The sequence below is a fragment of the Manis javanica genome, chromosome 2 (genome assembly GCF_040802235.1).
Source record: "Manis javanica isolate MJ-LG chromosome 2, MJ_LKY, whole genome shotgun sequence".
NCBI lineage: Eukaryota > Metazoa > Chordata > Mammalia > Pholidota > Manidae > Manis > Manis javanica.
In genome coordinates this window covers 185,660,183-185,681,942 of record NC_133157.1, presented here as the reverse complement: position 1 = coordinate 185,681,942, position 21,760 = coordinate 185,660,183, and positions in this window count along the sequence as shown.

The following is a 21,760-nucleotide window of genomic DNA, read 5'->3' as shown; positions in this document are numbered from 1 at the left end:
TTAAATCTGCTGTAAGGGGAAAATTACAATTCTTTTAAACATCTTCATGGTTTAGTTTGAAGATTCTTTAACAGATCACAGCAAAGTTCATTATAAAACTGTTATGGTGTCTTCAAAGACTTGATAAAATACACTGGGAGAGAACTGACCCGTTTGTTTTCTGTATTTCCATTAATGTTGCCAGAAGGAATGGGGTGAAGATTAAATTTGTTTCCATTCTACTTGGTATGGATCTACATCCCCATGTTTAACTGACACACTGGGTGCTCAGTTGTGTGCTGTAATGTCTTATTAAAGAAGATATTAAAACTAAACTAGTCTAATTTCTTCTACATTTTAGGAAGTTTTTATATTGTAGCTTCAATTTTTTTTTTTCCATTTTTTACTTTAGAATTGTCTCCAGTGTAGAGCTCAGTAGTTCTAAGGGTGGCAAGAGGTTTCTTTCATTTCTCATTGTTTTCCCTGCAGTCTATTTTGGTTATATAAAATGCTTCTTAAGAATGAAAGGAAAGGTTGTCATTCTGAAACTTTGCTATAGAGATTAAGTATAAGTTGTCAGAAGGGGGTAGCAATTGGCTGTTAATATAAAAATAGGATTAAAATGAAAAATGCTTAGATGAGTTAATTGAATTGAATGGGTAATCCTGAATGACATTGATGCAGATTTGGATAATACTTTTGATTACCTAAGATACTATATAGCATGAATGAGATAGAATTTACCAACATTGCTATTTTACCTCAAACTTTTTTTTTCATTTTTACTAATATGTAGAATATACATACCATACCTGTTTAGAAAATAGTTAGTGTAAAGGCCTTTTTCTGTAATTCAGTCATACTCCAAGCTATAATTGCAATATCATATTTAAACCTCTAAATCTGAATTAATTCCCTTGTGCCAGATTTTTCATTTTGTGAGGAGTTTGTGTTTGGTTTTGGTCAGAGATACATACATTTTAGAGAGTTTAGTTAGCAATGACAGTCAACACTAAGGGGGTGTGTTTACTGTGACTTTACATTCTGAAGTTTTTTCAGAATGTAGCCAAATTTTATAAAAGTTACAGAAAAATCTTAAGTACTTCCAATATGTAGATTTAATAAAACATCTATTTACTTGACTGAGAAAATAGATGTTTTATTAGAGTTCAACCTGTCATCATTAATTGTGGATTGCCACATTAAATTGAAAAGTAAATGGCTTCTATTTTAAATTATATTTAGATAAGCTGTTACTGAGTTAGCATCTTTTTGGAGTTTTTTGGTTTTGTTTTTGAACAGCGATTCTTTATCTCCAATTTATCATACATAGTGTGACTCCAACATAAAAATCAGAGACAGGCCTTCAGTCATTTATTTATATTCATATGGGCATATCGACAGTGCAAAGTAGTTGAGTTTTGAAATCATATTACTTTCTAATCATTTTCTGTGTGTACAGCATCATTGTTGCTGATATAATTAATGATATCATCAGTGATGATAGTGATGTAATTAATGGCTTAGGTTTTTGTAGACCAAATATGTACTTCACTCTGTCACTACCTTCTGTCTTGTGAAATTCAGAATATGACTGCATCTTGGGTTCTGTTAAATTAAAATTTTAATTAGTAGGAAGTAGGCCATCGTATTTCCTTTATAATAATGTATGTATCAGTACTTCTCAAAATGAGGATGACCATACACCCTGGTTTCCCAAAGATAGTCTTGGTTTAAAGATTAATTTGATATTAAATATTAAATATCAAATTAATATTAGGAATTAAGTCTCATAAATCTTAATAATGCCTCTGTTTTCACAGATGTATCAACCAGTTTATAGGTCACTTACATCAAACAGATGAAGTGCTTTTTTTTAATGTAGATTTTTTTTCTTTATAATACCAAGAAATTCTTGCTCATTAAATGGGAACATGTGATATTGACAAGGTAAAGACCTTGAATCTATTTTTAAGTTTTTTTTACTCCTACTGGGACTTAAATCTGATAAAATGAATTAGATCCCAAACCCTTGAAATGCCTTTATTCGCAGACATTCATATAAAGTTTATATTGTTTCTACTAAGTTGTTCAGGCTTTGTTTCCTAATCATCTTTTCACCCAAAGGGTGTGTGGAAGATGGCCAGTTGGGATTAGCGGTACTGCCTGTTTTATATAAAACACTTTTACTGAAGAAGGAAGGGAAATCTGCAGCATTGGCTGCAAATTAGACATCCTCTGGGCTGATTGCATTGAAAACTTAAGCAAATCGTTTGATTTTGATGCAGGATGCTTCTATTATTTAATCTGATCTCTGAAATTTTCTATTGTATAAACTCCATTTTGGAGTACTTTTAGACCTACAGAGGCACTATTGGTAGAATAAGAAAGATCTCCTATCCCCTTGCCCAATTTCAGTTTAATGTTACAATCCTAAGTTACTGTGGCATGTTTGTCAAAGCTAAGAAACCAGCATTAGTATGTTATCGCTAACTCCAGTTAGTCTACTAGTGTCCTCTTTCTGTTGCAGGAGCCAATCCAGAATACTACTTTGCATTCAGTTGTCATTTCTCCTTGGCCTCTGTGGTCCATTGATTGTTTTTCATGAACTTTTTCCCCTTTTCATGAGCTTGACGGTTTGGAGTATACAGCATTATATTGCAGAAGGCCCCTCGGTTTGGATTCATCTGATGTTTTTCTCATGACTGCATTAGAGGAAAAGGTTTTTGGAAGGAAGACCACTGATGGAAGTGCCCTTCACATCATCTTGGGAGTGAATGATTCCCACATGACATCACTGGAGATGTTAGCTTCCCCTCACGTGGTTAAGGTGCCATCTGCCAGATTTCTCCATTGGAAAGTTACTATTTTCTCCTTTCCATGTGTTACTTTTTTTCCCATGTAAATCCAGTCTTTACTCAAGGGGACTGGGTATTTAGCTCTATCTCCTAGAGGGAACAATATCTATGTATATTATTTAAAATTCTTCTATGAAGAAGATTTGTTTCTTGTCTCTATTTATTCAGTAATTTATTTATATCCATAGGGACTCATAATCCAATAGTATGTGATTTATTTTGTTACTCAGATTATTCCAGCTTTGGCCATGGGAGTTCTTTCAGATCGGCACCTGTTTTTTGTTTACTTGTTTTTTCTCTTGACATGCCCTGTCCTTTTTTGAGTATTTCCTTTTAGTACTGCAAGAAGCTCCATGCTCCTCTTGTAGTTTCCCTATTTCAGCCCTGCAATGAGCCATTTCTCCAAAGAGCCTTGATTTATTTTATTTGGAAAATAGCATTTAGAAACATCTGAGCATTGGGTTTGAGATTTGTCTTTAATTATTAAATGGTAGACTTTTTTCCACCGTTAGCTAGCACTATTTGAGAGTTATAAAGAAGAAAAATATCCTTATCCCAGATCTTTAGAGAATGAGCTCTCTGACTGAGTTTTCTGCACATCATAACCAAGGCATTCTCTTTTTTTGTTGTTTTATGTCATTTAAAGTTTTTAAATTTTTTTCTTTTTGAAGCATTCTTTTTTAAGTCACCAATACATTTTTTGAGAATACTATATATGAAGTTGCTTTATAAGTTATAAGGCATTATAGAAAAGCAGTTTACTATTGTAAAAAAAATGTAATAAAGATCCCTAATCTTTAGAAGTTAGAATATATTTTAGGAGATAATGCATATATTTATTTTACATAATTTTAGACTGTATGGTTAAGTGTTTGGTGTGTTGCATAGACAAGGACTTGTACAGGAACATATAGGAAGGAGATGACTTAAAGGTTGGAGAGGTTAATCCGTGCCTGTAAGATGGGGAGTCAGCTGGGAGAGGAGTAGGAGTAAATAGGGGAATCAGCATGAGGGTGGCTGAGTGAGCAAAAGCTCCGGCAAGTACATAAAGTTTCTTTGAGAGAAAGTGAGTGGGCAGCCAGAGCATAAGGCTTGTGAATGAGAGCCTTTGAGCCCAGGGATGAGAGAGGGGAGTGATCATTAGAGTGGGACCAGATTGTGCAATGTGTGCCACCACAATAAATAATTCAAATTATTTCCAACACTTAGAGGGTTTGGAGCAGGGCAGTGACATGATGTTATAAAATTAATATTTATCAGTACAATTTTCTGTTGGTACTGTTTTAATAGCTTTTTACAACCTCAAACTTTCCTTGTTTTTTTAACAGAATACACTGTCCATAATTCAACTTTCGATTATTCAAGATCATTGTGAGTACAAATTTATAGGCAAGAATTTTGCTTTGCTATAATGTAGTGATTTTGCTAGGGCCCAAAGAACTGTATTTAGGTATATTTGCCTCTGTACTAAATGGTTGAACTTTACAAATTCACCAGGACAGAAACTTTATGGTGGTTATTTTCTTTTTTGCTCACATACACATGTGCATGTGCATACATGCAAATTATGTTTTAAGTTGATGCACATTTTTATTTTTATGTAGTTATTTTTTCACACATTATGTTTTTGTCCTTTGCCATTTCACTTAATATATATAACAAGTGGGTTTTTCTTTTTTTATGTTACAAACTTCATGCAACTGGAATTTTTGTGGCTGTATATAATGTGTCATGTAGATTTGCTTTGTGTTTTTTTTTTTTAAACAATTCTTGTTTTGGACATTTAGGTTTTCTCTAATTTATGCAGAAGACTTTATTTCCACATAGGGAATTAAGCATCATGCTAGGAATAAGTAATGAAATTCTGAAGGAAGGATGTATAATAATTTATTAAAATAGAACCAGAATTGCAGGGTAGATAGGATAGGGGAACAGGTTACATTTGACCAGTGTTTGAATGTTACCTTTCCTTTGTTTGAATACTAACTTTTTCATGGTAGCTTAAACCGGGTGTATTTTCTTTATTTCTACTGGAGTTTGAACATTTTAATTATATTTGTTAAACATTATTCCTATTTTGTAAATTGTTCATTGCCCACTTATGTGTTGGGGTCTTCTAAACTGTATTCAATTTGCAATTCATAGTAAACTAGGAAGAAGTGAAATTTACCAGGGGACATCAGATAATTTTAATTTTACACAGAATGAAATTGTAGGCTCCATCTGCCTCCTGGAAGTATTAATTAACTATCAGATAAACAAAGTGTAAAACCAGTTTACATTTAAGGCATGTTTTTAACTCAAGGCTAATGCAATTTGCTTTTGATGTATTAAATACCTACCTGTTCTGAATAAATAGTAAAAGTAATTTTTTTATGAAATCAGTTCAGCAAGTTACAGTAACACACTATCCTTTCATGTTTCTGGGTCTTATTTCCAATCTGCATTTTGTTAGATTCTGTTATTTCGAATTTCCATATATGGATTTTCATAGTAACAAAATAGACTGTATTTAAGCCTTGCTTTGAATAGCCAGGAATATTGGCTATTCAAATCTGAATCTGCTTTTTCCTTGAGTGAACTTGGGCAGGTGACTTCACCTTTCTGAGCTTTAATATCTCCTGTTACATTATAAAATGCAGAAAGTAGTAACTCCTTCTAACTTAAGAAGTAAATGGCATAATGAATATAAGCACCTACCCAGTCATTGGTTCTCAAAACTTAACTTTCTCCCCACTCGCTTCCTTTCCCTCATCCTCTACTGAAAGTTAATATATAATGCATCTCACACACACCCTTCTTATTTTGTCCATTTCAGCTTATGCTTTCCCTTACCTGCTTTCTCTTTTCTCCATCTAACCTCAGTATCATCCTGAGGAAATGCTACCCATGTTTCAGGCTCAACATAAATATTTTTTTCATGAAGCTCAACACTAAAAAATGCACTAAATGTAGGAAAGAGAAACATACAATGATAAATAAGTAAGGCTACAAACTATTAAAGCTAGTATAAGGAGACTGAATTTTAGAAGACAAAGTTCCTGAAAAGCAGTAAACAAAAATCATTTACTTGTTTTCAATTAAGTGGCAATAATAAGAAATGGTGTTGGACAGCACTACCGAGTAACTTCTACTTACTTGTCATGTATTTTGTAAATGTCTCCTAAGAATGAAACAAACCCAACATGAAGAAGTATGAGGGGACATGTGATCTCATTGGGTCTTCACTTGGCCTTGATAAATTACAACTAGAAGGTATAGAAATCTGCAGAATTTGACATGGTTAAGTCTGAACCACTGTCATTCTAGGAAAGTAATACAGATGAGAGGCTACCCAAAAGAACTGAAATAGGTAATCTGTGTCTTGATTTTCAAAAAGCACAAAAAAAGAAATCAATAAAAGTGTAGAACTATAAATTTACTCTTAGTCAAATGCACTATCTTTTTCTGTGAACTTCCCTTTTCCTCAGTTGGACTCATTTCATATGTAGTTTTATTTCTAGTCTCTCCCCCCAACCACATTTGTTTTCCCTACAAGAGAAATTCTGAAGCACAGTTCCAGTCTTGTCCCCTCTGAGCTGTCAGGTGTCTTCCATTGCTCTTTACCAGATGAACTGGTATCACACTCCTGGGCTGGGATTGATAAATCCCCCACAGTGTGGCCCCAGCATTTGCTTCCACCAGCCCCTCCTGCTGCGCTGTCTGATCCCATGCTGCCGCTAAGGTGAATTACTTGCTGTTCTTTCTGTAACTCTCACTACCCCTTCCTTACTTGTACACAATTTTTCTGCCTCTTAAATAGGTTACCCTTTTCCTCCTCTTCCATTCCTTTGGAGCTTCTGCTTTCCTGATGCTCTTCAGTCTAATAGGGTCGCTCTAAACTCTCATAGCCACTTGGAGTAGTCTTTTTCAGCATTATGCATACTATTTTTTGGGCTACTTAGGAAGAGGAATTGTCTTATTTCTGTGCTTGCTTGAATGTTTATGATGGAACATACAGCTATTATTAAATGGAGCACTCCCTAAATTGCAAGAAATTATTCTCATTGCTTTTGTGGATTACTTCTTAAAAGACTTTTAGGTTTACTGTTTTAGGTTACTAAAGTCATACAGAGTATTTGTTACAGGCAGAGCTATGCATGTAGAATACTTTATAGTTTTCAATGTATTTTTTTCTTTAAAATGCATATAAAAATACACTTGAAGAAATCAAGGGATTGCTTGATGATCTTAACTTCAGGAAGGCAGAGTGATTTACTGTAATCTTGATAGCAACATTTTGTAAAGGCAGTAGTAATATATTTGAGTGGACTTAAACTAATTTTGAACTTCTGTACTAGTATGTTAATAGATGTATGTCAGCCTGTCAAGTTCCATAGAACTCTGCTCTGTCCATTTTAAGTTGTGTGTGTGTGTGTGTGTGTGTGTGTGTATTAGCAGTTTACAGATGGCACATAGTACAGAAGGAAGGTAATAGGGAACTATCATTCTAAAGATTTTCGGCTGAAACATTAAAGTAAAACCAACAAGAAGCAGTTTAAATGGAGTAAGTGTAAATCTATTTAGGATTAATAAAAATTGCACTGTACAAGTCCAAAATACAGATGGGAATCCATTTTAGAATTTTTTTTTATGTGCATGCCAGTATGTTCATTTATTGCAGGCTTATTATGAGTCAATACAATTTCTCTGCTTTAAAAGGTTGGCATGCCTTCAGAAGATTGGAGACTGATGAGAATTAGACTTGAGATGGATTAATGATTGTACATTGAGCATTGACCCCCCTATACTGAATTTTTTTGTTGTTAACAACCATTTGATCAATAAATATGAGAGATGCCCTCTCAAAAAAAAAAAAAAGGTTGGCATGCAACCTTAGGAGAACTCCAAGTCATAATCACTTATTGACAGCAAGTTCTCATGTGAAATTGGTGTTTGATTCTGGGTATCTGTCTTTGCTTTTAAGTGAAACATTGCTTAGCTAGATTCCATTCAATGGAGGAAGAGGTCTAGCATCAGTAGACTATAAACTGTGTTTACAAGGGAGGCACTTGGAAAGTTGCTGTTTTGTTCTGAGATTTGGAAGCTGTGGGTAGAAATTACCTCAATGTAAGGAAAATCATTACAAGACCTCGATCTATGCTGTAACAGGATGGGTTTTCTTAAGGAATGAGCATCTCTTTCCTCAAGTTCTCAGCAGAGAGATTGCTTAATCATTTCTGGGACAGTCCAGTAAGGTTTTCTAGCACTTGGTGGTAGGTAAAGTAGCTAGGTTCCAACATCCCTTCTCACTCAGCAATTCTGTAATATCATGTAATTCACAGTGCTGGAACACAGAAAATTGTATACTTTGAGCAAGTCAAGTTTTGGCAAGAGGGAAACAAAAAGTAATGGGAAGAGCTACTGTAATATTGACTTATTTTAGCATACATGCTGCTGATTTTTATTTGTCCTCATCTTTCTCAGATGCTTGTAAAATTCACGCAGGGATAATGTTGAGTCAGGATATCTCTGTCACATTTGTACTTGAGATACACATTAACTGTAGGGTATATTTGTGTTCAGTGTTTTGATAGGCTCCCAGATGTTAAACTTAGTTTAGAAATTCTTCTTTTTATCATCTGGCAAATGGTATTGTAATAATATAAGTATAGTTTAAGTTAGGAGCATTCTTTATATCAATGGACTCTATACTTAAATTATGAAATTTTTTGAATAAAAATATTCTTGATTCTACACTATTAATGTATTTATAAATTATTCATGTACATCTATTGTAACTATAAAAAATTCACAAAACTAGACATTAAAATAGGATGAAATGAAGGAACATTTTATTATTTTCTTTCCACATCCCAATGGATTTATCTAACATTAGCACCTGAATCACATATACCTCACTTGGGAAACCATTGCTCTTTGGCAGAGAACTTGGGACATTGGTTTCTCATTTGTTTTTAAGCTAATAGTTTTCTAGCAACTTAAGGATGCATGGACCTATATAAATCAGTAAAAGTAAATGAAATGTATATATGGTCCATGTTCTGCATAAATCATTCTGCAAAGCATGTAGAAAGTATAAGGCACAGTATGCCCTTGAAAAAGTAGACTGGTGAAGTTCATATGAGCAACATTTTTTAAAGTATTTAGTATTTGTCATTTGGAACATGATGCTGGAACTTAAGACAGGACTAAGAAGATTTGTCTTCATACACATAAAGGTGGTACAAGTCAGGTGATATCTTTAAGGTATCTTTAAGATAGAGTTAGGTGATATCTCTAAGGCAGTATATAGTCAAAAGACCAAAAAAGCAGCACATAAAATGTTGAAGCACTCACGTTCACGCTTGGTAGAGAAGGAGCTAGGAACAGTAATGGAAAGGGGTAAGAATAATACCGGGATAATAATTGGCTCTGGGAGACCTGTGAGAAGGCAGTGCTAATGTTGGATAGTCAGACTATATTCATTGAGTGCCTGCTTTGTGCCAGTGTACATATTAAACACATTCTCAACAGTAGCGGTCATCTTTCCAAATGCTACTTTGAGGTGAAGGGAGTATGGTTTTAGGAAAATGGGAGTGGAAGCTGAGTGGCAAGGAAGGAGCAGATACAGACCACTGACTTGAGAAGCAAGGTAGGATCACATGGCAAATGTCCATACCTGCAACCAAGACTTCCTTCAGAGAGGCCTAGAGCCCCGATGGCCAGGCAAACCTGTTTTTAGTTTGGCAGAAGTACTCACAGTTTAAAATGTACTGTGAGGTTCATTTTTCAAACACGGCAAATTTATATTTAAAATATTGGTGTAAAATACTTAGAAATGATTAAGCCATATTTAAATATAGCATCTTGACCTTTATCCTCAGTGACATGTAACATTTACTAACCTTTATTGGTAGCATGAAAATAATGTACCTTGAGTCACTCACTTTTGGTTGAACCAGCATGTACCAGTCTTATAATATGTATTCTTTTCTGGTCAATAGTTTAAACCCCGAGGTCCATTTTATTTTTTCAAATAAAAAAATATAATAGTGGGGGTTTTTCATTAGAAAAACTCCTAGAAGTGAAGTTTCTGGGTTAAAGGTATACAGTGAAAAGCTTTCACACTGGCTATTTGACATGAGTCACAAGGCCATGTTTCCATCATGTTTTGCATGGGGCACTGGTAGAAGAGCCATTCAGAAGCTCTTGATAACACTGTGAGGATTTTTTTCTTTTAAGAAGTTAACGTGCTTTTGTGAAGTGCAGAGCCCTTTGAGGTATGACGCAGTGCTCCACGGCGGTATGCAGTGTACCAGGGTGTGGTTTCCATTTACGAAGAGCAATTTGTTAACTAGTGATCATCTTAAGTACCAAAGTTTGTAGACCATTTTATGAATTATAATGGATTCGAGACCATCCCCCACAGAATACCACTTGGTAGCATTTCTCTCCTTAAAGGGAAAGAGAGCCTCAGTTCAAGCCAGTAGTTTGAGAATCATAAGTATGATCCTACGTATGCCTGTCTTTGTCATAAATGTGAATGACAAATGGCATGTATATTATAGCAGGAAGAAAATGTCAAGAATAGCATAGACCTCTCAGCCAGGTAAATGTAGATTCAAATCCATCACAGACATTTAGAATCTGAGTGACCTTGAGTAGTAAACTCACTTCACATCCTTCTCACTGTCCTCCTCTCTAAAAACGAGGATAACAACCTGTTTTACTAAACAGTTTTGAGCATTTAAGCTCTGTAATCTGTATATAGTAGCAATTAAAACCCCAAAACATGACTCCTCTTGGCCATCTGAAAGGTAGCATTCCCTGGAAAAGGTGTTTGTATAAATATATTGCTGGACCAGGGTGTCCAGTCTAGATAGGTGAAAGTGTTGAAAATAGTTGTTTTTTAATATTCTGAATAAATAACAGTGGGAAATGCCTTTCTTATTCTTAAATGCTTTAGAACTTTTCTTCAGTTATCTTGTTCTTTACTAATATTATTGGGGGTATAATTCATTTTTAATTTAATTATAAAAATGATTCATGCTTCATGGTAAACAGTTCAAACAATGCAGACAGATATAAGTAAAAGTCCCTTACTTTTATATCCATACCGTGAGATTGGTTTTCCATTTGTATTAGTTTTGATTGGTTTATTGACTGGTGGATTGATTAGTTTGGGTTTTGGTTTTCAAATTTAAAAATGCCACTATTTTTTAATGATTGTTTGCATTGTCTAAAGAAAATTCCCATGACCAGTGGTCAACCTGCTAAAGAAAACTGCTCGTGAACTCAGCTGGGCCTCTGATTTGCAACAACTTAAAAGCTCTTAACTGTAAAAATCATGGGCTGATCACGGGAAGATGGCGGCATGAGTAGTTCAGTGGAAATCTCCTCCCCAAAACATATATATTTATGAAAATACAATAAATACAACTATTCCTAAAAGAGATACCAGTGGATGCATTACGACAGCCAGAATACATCTACATCTGAGAGAACTCAACATCACACAAAGTGGGTAAGATACAAGCCGCGGCCAGGCAGGACCCGAACGCTCCCCCACCCCAGAACCCGGCGGTAAGAAAGGAGTCGGAATGGGGAGGGAGTGAAAGCCCAGGACTGCTAAACAACCAGCTCTAGAAATCCGCACCCAGAACGCAGACACAAGGTGCACGGGGTGCTGGATATTAGAGAAACAGAAAAGCAAAACCTGTGGGCAGGTCCCCGCAACCGGCGCCCCTGAGACAAAAGAAAAGTGAGTGCTTTCTGCAAGTCATAAAGAGACGGACCCCACAGCTGGATGAAGTTGTCCAGGCACACTTAGCCAGCAGCTGGGAATCCCGGGGAACTTTAGGCACTCTAAACCCCAGGGCAGCAGTGCAGCTCTGAAGCACCTCACAGCACTAAGGAGCCTGCCAGTCGTTCCTACAACTGGTGCGGACCCTGACACACCGGCCCAGTAGTGGGAGAGTGGCAGTGCGCACCGGGGGCGGCGCACGTGCACCGGTGGCACCAGAGGGGATTGGGAGCGGCTCATGTGAGCTCCAAGCAGCGGCTACCGAACAACCCGGGTGCGGACCGCGTTTGCCGGCAGCAGTGTCACCAGAGGAGCTTGAAAGAGGTCTGTGCAGGAGAGGCTTGCATGCACCTGAAGTGGTGCCAGAGGGAGCAACTGTGCTCCCGGCAGCCAACCAGAATCCCAACCCAACACACAGCCACCCAGGCCAGACGAAAGGCCACTGACACAGCTGCCAGGCAGGGGCGCCGCTATTGCGGAGGAGTGCACCTGGTGTGCCTGCCACTCCCCACAGGGCTCTGCGCAGCTCTGACGGAGACCCCGCCCACAGCAGCTTAGGGGATTAACCTGGTGGCTGCTCCAGGAGTGCAGGTAACCGACACAGGCAGTGGAGAAGGGCAAGGCATCCAGCAAGCAGGAAAGGACTTTCTTCTCTCAGCTGACACACCCGCAACCTGCCTACAGCCACCGCTATCACCATGAAAAGGCAAAAAAATTTAGTCCAGTCCAAGATAGTTCAGACAACACCTGAGAGAGGATCTGCAGAGACAGACCTAACCAGTCTCCCTGAAAAAGAATTCAAAATAAAAATCATAAACATGCTGACAGAGCTGCAGAGAAATATACAAGAGCTAAGGGATGACGTCCGGAGGGAAATAACAGAAGTGAAACAATCTCTGGAAGGATTTATAATCAGGATGGATAAGATGCAAGAGGCCATTGATGGAATAGAAACCAGAGAACAGGAATGCTTAGAAGCTGATGCAGAGAGCGATAAAAGGATCTCCAGGAATGAACCAATATTAAGAGAACTGTGTGACCAATCCAAAAGGAACAATATCCGCATTAAAGGGATACCAGAAGAAGAAGAGAGAGAAAAAGGGATAGAAAGTGTCTTTGAAGAAATAATTGCCGAGAACTTCCCCAAACTGGGGGAGGAAATAGTTGCTCAGACTACAGAAGCACACAGAACTCCCGAGAGAAGAGACCCAAAGAGGACAACACCAAGACACATAATAATTAAAATGGCAAAGATAAAGGACAAGGACAGAATATTAAAGGCAGCCAGAGAGAGAAAAAAGGTCACCTACAAAGGAAAACCCATCAGGCTATCATCAGACTTCTCAACAGAAATCTTACAGGCCAGAAGAGAATGGCATGATATAATTAATGCAATGAAACAGAAGGGCCTTGAAGCAAGGATACTGTATCCACCACAATTATCATTTAAATATGAAGAAGGGATTAAACAATTCCCAGACAAGCAAAAGTTGAGGGAATTTGCCTCCCACAAACCACCTCTATAGGGTATCTTAGAGGGACTGCTCTAGAAGGGAGCACTCCTAAAAAGAGAACAGAACAAAACACACAACATATGAAGAATGGAGGAGGAGGAATAAGAAGGGAGAGAAATAATCATCAGACTGTGTTTATAATAGCTCAATAAGCAAGTTAAGTTAGACAGTAAGGTAGTAAAGAAGCTAACCTTGAACCTTTGGTAACCACAAATCTAAAGCCTGCAATGGCAATAAGTACATATCTTTCAATAATCACCCTAAATGTAAATGGACTGAATGCACCAATAAAAGACACAGAGTAATAGAATGGATAAAAAAGCAAGACCCATCTATATGCTGCTTACAAGAGACTCACCTCAAACCCAAAGACATGCACAGATTAAAAGTCAAGGGATGGAAAAAGATATTTCATGCAAACAACAGGGAGAAAAAAGCAGGTGTTGCAATACCAGTATCAGACAAAATAGACTTCAAAACAAAGAAAGAAACGAGATAAAGAAGGACATTACATAAGGATAAAGGGCTCAGTCCAACAAGAGGATATAGCCATTATAAACATATATGTACCCAATATAAGAGCACCAGCATATGTGAAACAAATACTAACAGAACTAAAGGAGGAAATAGAACGCAATGCATTCATTCTGGGAGACTTCAACACACCACTCACTCCAAAGGACAGATCCACCAGATAGAAAATAAGTAAGGACACAGAGGCACTGAACAACACACTAGAACAGATGGACCTAATAGGCATCTACAGAACTCTACATCCAAAAGCAACAGGATACACATTCTTCTCAAGTGCACGTGGAACATTCTCCAGAATAGACCACATACTAGGCCAGAAAAAAAGCCTCAGTAAATTCCAAAAGATTGAAATCCTACCAACCAACTTTTCAGACCACAAAGGTATAAAACTAGAAATAAATTGTACAAAGAAAGCAAAAAGGCTCACAAACACATGGAGGCTTAACAACATGCTCCTAAATAACCAAATTAAAATGGAGATCCAGCAATATATGGAAACAAATGACAACAACAACAACACAAAGCCCCAACTGTGGGACGCAGCAAAAGCAGTCTTAAGAGGAAAGTATATAGCAATCCAGGCATATTTAAAGAACAATCCCAAATGAATAGTCTAATCTCACAATTATCGAAATTGGAAAAAGAAGAACAAATGAGGCCTAAGGTCAACAGATGGAGGGACATAATAAAGATCAGAGAATAAATAAATAAAATTGAGAAGAGTAAAACAATTTAAAAAATCAATGAAACCAAGAGCTGGTTCTTCGAGAAAATAAACAAAATAGATAAGCTTCTAGCCAGACTTATTAAGAGAAAAAGAGAGTCAACACACATGAACAGAATCAAAAACAAGAAAGGAAAAATCACTATGGACCCCACAGAAATACAAAGAATTATTAAAGAACACTATGAAAACCTATATGCTAACAAGCTGGAAAACTAGGAGAAATGGACAACTTCCTAGAAAAATACAACCTTCCAAGACTGACCCAGAAAGAAACAGAAAATCTAAACAGACCAATTACCAGCAATGAAATTGAATTGGTAATCAAAAAACTACCCAAGAACAAAACCCCGGGCCAGATGGATTTACCTCGGAATTTTATCAGACATACAGAGAAGACATAATTCCCATTCTCCTTAAAGTTTTCCAAAAAATAGAAGAGGAAGGAATACTCCCAAACTCATTCTATGAAGCCAACATCACCCTAATACCAAAACCAGGCAAAGACCCCACCAAAAAAGAAAACTACAGACCAATATCCCTGATGAACGTAGATGCAAAAATACTCAACAAAATATTAGCAAACCGAATTCAAAAATACATCAAAAGGATCATACACCATGACCAAGTGGCATTCATCCCAGGGATGCAATGATGGTACAACATTCGAAAATCCATCAACATCATCCACCATATAAACAGAAAGAAGGACAAAAACCACATGATCATCTCCATAGATGCTGAAAAAGCATTCAACAAAATTCAACATCCATTCACAATAAAAACTCTCAGCAAAATGGGCATAGAGGGCAAGTACCTCAACATAATAAAGGTCATATATGATATACCCACAGCTAACATCAGACTGAAAAGCGAGAGGCTGAAAGCTTTTCCTCTGAGATCGGGAACAAAACAGGGATGCCCACTCTCCCCACTGTTATTCAACATAGTACTGGAGGTCCTAGCCACAGCAATCAGACAAAACAAAGAAGTACAAGGAATCCAGATTGGTAAAGAAGAAGTCAAACTGTCACTATTTGCAGATGATGTGATATTGTACATAAAAAACCCTAAAGAATCCACTCCAAAACTACTAGAACTAATATCGAAATTCAGCAAAGTTGCAGGATACAAAATTAACACACAGAAATCTGTGGCTTTCCTTTACACTAACAATGAACTAATAGAAAGAGAAATCAGGAAAACAATTCCATTCACAATAGCATCAAAAAGAATAAAATATCTAGGAATAAACCTAACCAAGTAAGTGAAAGACCTATACCCTGAAAACTACAAGACACTCTTAAGAGAAATTAAAGAGGACACTAACAAATAGAAACTCATCCCATGCTCCTGGCTAGGAAGAATTAATATAGTCAAAATGGCCATCCTGCCCAAAGCAATATACAGATTTGATGTAATCCGTATCAGATTACCAACAGCATTCTTCAATGAACTGGAACAAATAGTTCAAAAATTCATATGGAACTACCAAAGACCCCGAATAGCCAAAGCAATCCTGAGAAGGAAGAATAAAGTGGGGGGAGGGGAGGATCTCACTCCCCAACTTCAAGCTCTACTACAAAGCCACAGTAATCAAGACAATTTGCTACTGGCACAAGAACAGAGCCACAGACCAGTGGAACAGAATAGAGACTCCAGACATTAACCCAAACATATATGGCCAATTAATATATGATAAAGGAGCCATGGACATACAATGGGGAAATGACAGTCTCTTCAACAGATGGTGCTGGCAAAACTGGACAGCTACATGTAAGAGAATGAAACTGGATCACTGTCTAACCCCATACACAAAAGTAAATTTGAAATGGATCAAAGACCTGAATGTAAGTCATGAAACCATAAAACTCTTAGAAAAAAACAGGCAAAAATCTCAGGGACATAAACATGAGTGACTTCTTCATGAACGTATTTCCCCAGGCAAGGGAAACAAAAGCAAAAGTGAACAAGTGGGATTATATCAAGCTGAAAAGCTTCTGTACAGCAAAGGACACCATCTATAGAACAAAAAGGTATCCTACAGTATGGAAAAATATATTCATAAATGACAGATCCCATAAAGGATTGACATCTAAAATATATAAAGAGCTCACACACCTTTACAAACAAAAAGGAAATAATCCAATTAAAAAATGGGCAGAGGAGATGAATAGATAGTTCTCCAAAGAAGAAATTCAGATGGCCAACAGACATATGAAAAGATGCTCCACATCGCTTGTCATCAGAGAAATGCCAGTTAAAACCACAATGAGATATAACCTCACACCAGTAAGGATCGCCATCATCGAAAAGACAAACAACAACAAATGTTGGTGAGGTTGTGGAGAAAGGGGAACCCTCCTACACTGCTGGTGGGAATGTAAATTAGTTCAACTATTGTGGGAAGCAGTGTGGAGGTTCCTCAAAATGCTCAAAATAGAAATACCATTTGACCCAGGAATTCCACTTCTAGGAATTTACCCCAAGAATGCAGCACGCCAGTTTGAAAAAGACAGATGCACCCCTATGTTTATCGCTGCACTATTTACAATAGCCAAGAAATGGAAGCAACCTAAATGTCCATCAGTAGATGAATGGATAAAGAAGATGTGGTACATATACACAATGGAATATTACTCAGCCATAAGAAAAAAACAGATCCTACCATTCGCAACAACATGGATGGAGCTAGACAGTATTATGCTCAGTGAAATAAGCCAGGCGGAGAAGGACAAGTACCAAATGATTTCACTCATATGTAGAGTATAAGAACAAAAGAAAACTGAAGGAACAAAGCAGCAGCAGAAGCACAGAACCCAAGAGTGGACTAACAGTTACCAAAGGGAAAGGGACTGGGGAGGACAGGTGGGAAGGGAGGGATAAGGGCGGGAAAAAAAGAAAGGGGGCATTACGATTAACATGTATAGTGTGGTGGGGGGCACGGGGAGGGCTGTGCAACACAGAGAAGACAAGTAGTGATTTTACAGCATCTTACTATGTTGATGGACAGTGACTGTGAACGGGGATGTGGGGACGACTTGGTGAAGGGAGGAGCCTAGTAAACATAATGTCCTTCATGTAATTGTAGATTTATGATACCAAAATAAAATTTTTTAAGAAATGGAAAAAAAAAAGAAAGGGGGCATTATGATTAGCATATATAGTGTGGTGGGGGGCATGGGGAGGGCTGTGCAATACAGAGAAGACAAGTAGTGATTTTACAGCATCTTACTATGCAGATGGACAGTGACTGTGAAGGGGTATGTGGGGGGGACTTGGTGAAGGGGGGAGCCTAGTAAACATAATGTTCTTCATGTAATTGTAGATTAATGATACCAAAATAAAAATAATAAAATAAATCACCAGCCGAGTGTAAAACCATATTTTAAATGGCTTGCATTGAGAACGACTCTGAAAAGAAAGCCTGCCACTGTAAGGAATGCCACAGTCTGCTGGTGTATGCCAGAGCTCCCTGTGTGAGGAGGCAACTGGATGTCACAGCTCAACTTTCCAACTCCATTCCCATAAAGAATGATTGAATGATCGTACAAAGTGATGTTTACTAGTATTTTCTTGTTTAATTCTTGAAAGTCTAGCTACAGGTCTTAGAGAAAAATCTACCAGTTGTGGTATTGTTGTTACTACAATCAGATTCCTGAAAGAAAACAGATAAAAAGAAAAATTTGTGCTTAAAATACTTCTAATTCACAAGACAATAAAGTGACACTTAAGTGAAAATATTGAGATTTGCCGCTCATATTCTAAACTGGTTCTTCATTAAATTAACTTTATCTAAAGTAAAATTAAGAAAAAGTTTGGTGTCAAGCATTTTCTCTTAAAGGGTTGAAATTAGTGCCCAATTAACCTGTATCCAGAACTGATTTTTAACTGTACTGACTGGTATGGCCCTACTGGTTACCATATTGAAATACTTATACCCAGTTGGGAATAACGAAGTAACTACCCCCCAAATGAAGCCCTCTGCCTTAGCCACCCTATCCGTCAGCTCCACAACCTCCTCATGATTCAGCAACAGAGTGACACCTGGTAGAGAAGGGCTTGTGGACTGTGGCCCAGGATCTGTCTGATTGGTCTGTGCCCCACTAGTTGTTAAATAACCATATTTTGAATGTTGATCCCTGTCTATGTCAATAATAATTGAATGGCACATTAGTGATTAATCAAGAAGCATAAATTTGGCATATATTTTCTTACTCTTGAACGCGGTAGTGTGGGTATGATTTAAATGATCCAATGGAAAACTGCTGGAAACACCAAATCTGAGGGAACTTACTTAACTCTTAACTTTTCTGTATTGTCCTACCTTCCTCTTCTCTTCCCATATACACAGATTTCCTTCCTGAAAAGGTACTGCCCTGTTTTGTTTTATCCTTTTATCGTTGGACTTGAAGTAAGTACCTTAAGTCATTTAGTGTTAGTGTCATCAGAGTACTGTCAATACAGGGTCACATCAATGTGGATCTTACTGAGCTACTATTTTAACTCTGAGATTCATTTGTTTTTCTTTCAAGGAGAGGCAAATGTAATCTGTCCTGTGGTTTACTGCTCTGCCAGATGTTTTATTGACCTCTCATTGGCCTCCCAAAGATTAATAATCTATTCTTCTAAATTCTGATTGTTTGGGGTGGAATGATTATTTCTTGTCATTTTAGGTGAAGCCATATGGTGTAAGAATTTAGAACATGGGCTCTGAACTCACCTGTTTGAGTTTCAGCCCTGCTTCATACCTATGTGACTTTAGGTAAGTTGTTCAACCTAGCCAAGTATCATCATTGGTCAAGTAGGGATGATAAGAGTTTTATTATCTCTTAAATGTGACAAAAGCATTAAGTGCCTATGGAGACATACTGAATAAATGTTAACAAAACACAGTAAGCAACCTAATTTTCTGATCCTGGCAGATAAGCTACTTGAATATTTGGTGTGTGAATTAGAGAATGCCAAATGACCTTGGGAAAGTCACTTAATCCTTCTGAGTTTCAGTAAAATGAATAGAATATCTTACCCTCCAAAGTTGTTTTGAGTCTTAAACAACAAGAAAGCACCTATAAGACAATTTGCTCAACCAATATATACTGAGTGCCTTTATATATCAATATTTGCTGATAAAACAGTGGACAGCATAGACAATGTGGTGTTCATGGGGCTTACTCAGAGTAGGACTGAATAAATACTGATTTGCAATCAGAAGGCAAAGAAACGCCACATACACAATTTATAAAATCAAATGTGCTTCACCCTCTCATGAAGAGAGTAGGTTTTATTCTTCACAAAATTAGTGAAGCATTCTGGTCACCAGCAGCTACAAAGATTGTGTCACTAGTACCAAATAAGTGACAGTAGTTGGTGACTGTCTACTGAGGGATTTCCAGATGCCCAAGTATGAACGTAAAGCTGCGTTTCTGGATTATGGGCCTGAGTTATGTCAAAATTGACCAGGTCTGCCAGTGGTTACCCATCCTGCTAACTCCTGTGGAAACAAACGTTAAATGAAAGCTGGAATGTATCTCTAGTGAACTGAAGCCCTGAGGCGGTAAGCCAAAGTTGCAGGGGCACAGGTGGTATTTTTTAATCTCTCCTAGTTAGACGTCATGCTCAGAAGAGGTATGGGAAGCAAACAGATGGTTTTACACATAGTATCAAGAGAATTTGTTTTTTCTAGACCATGGTTTATAGTATTAGTATTTCAGGATTCTAAAGCGGCCCCTGAGAAGCTGATGCCAGTACAAGATCGAACAGAAATGTAACAGAGTAAAGGAAGTACTGGTGAAGGATAAGAGCAGGGGGGTGGAGCAGAGTAAGAATAGGCTAGGAAAGGCTTCATACCACCATACAGTTCTCACACCTGTGAAGAGAGGTGGGAAGAAAGGAAGAGATGGCAGAAAAAGCCTCAGATTGCAGCACAGTCCTCAGAAAGCTGCCAAGGCCAATGGGGTGTCCCCAGGCAAAGGTTGTCTAGGCAAGGCCTCCTGGGCAGGGCAGAGATGGGCCAGTACTCTCCCACCCAGTGGTGTGTTTTTCACCAGTGGCTGGGGCGGCCTGGGAAAGAGAGAGGACAGCTTGGCCTCAGCGTAAAGAGTGGTGGGTCCGGGGGGGATGTCAGTCACTAGGCCTTCCACAGCTGGTTGTCTTAAGGGAGATTTGAACAGCACACTTTAATGGGGGCTGCAGAGCCTAAACTGCATACCTCTTTTAGGAACTGTGGCATACGAAGGCAGGTCTTTAGGAATTCTACAGGCAGAAGGACCCACATCTAGGTCATCGTTTGGTATTCCCCACCTCTGTATTAGGCACTGGGGTTACAGCTCTGGGCATGACAGAAGGGCCTCTGCTTCATGTGATCTTCTGGGCAGACATGTAGGAAGGCACCATGAAAAAGTATCAAATGTGACCTCTTCTAGGTAGAGTGATTGTCATGTTCCTCTCTGGAGGCCAGGTAACCTGGGCCTTGCAGGCTGAGGAAATAGCAAGTACAGAGGCCCGGAGGCAGGAAAGAGCTTAGCGCCTTCTAGGGATGGAAAGAGCTCAAACGCTGGAGTGAAGGAAACCTTAGGGAAGGGAGTAGCATGGGATGAGGTTTTGAAGTGAAAAAGTGCCAGATAAGGCAAGTCTTTGTCAGCTCTGGTGAGGCTTATGGACTTTATTTTAAATGCAGTAGAAAGAACTGAAGATGTTCAAAGCAGGTGAATGGTGTGATCTGCTTTAAGTTTTGTCAGGCACACTCTTCCTACTGTATGGAGGATCACTTGGAAGGTGACAAGTGTGGTAGTTGGAGACAGATTAGGAGATAAGGGAATAATGTTGAAGACTTGGACTGAGTGGTGGCAGTAGAGAAGTGGACTTTTAAAAGGTATTTTAGAGGTAGAACCTACAGGACCTTCTGAGGACTTCTCTGGATGAAAGAAAAGGAGAAATCAAAGACAACTCAGATTTCTGGCTTAATCACCTGGGTAGATAGTGATGCCTCATACTGATATGGTAGAGATGGTGGGAGAGGGAGATTTGGGAGGAGTATTCTAGGAAATTAAGAATTCACCATTCACCTTGGGCATATTTGGGATGCCCATTAGCCAAGGGGCAATGTCAAGTACATTGTTCTTGAAGCACATGTCCAGGTGCATATATGATTCTTGGGGAGAGGTTGGGCTGAAGAGAATAAATTCCACAGTTGTCAACATGTGAAAGGTATTTAAAGCTATAGGATTGGTTGAGATCACTTAGATGTAAAAGAAGAGGGCATAGGCCCAATCCCTGAGGAACCTCAATGTTCAGAAGTTAAGGCAGAGGCAGGAATGGAGAGGAACCAGAGCAAGAGGAGGGGATCAGGGTGCTCAGAGGAGGG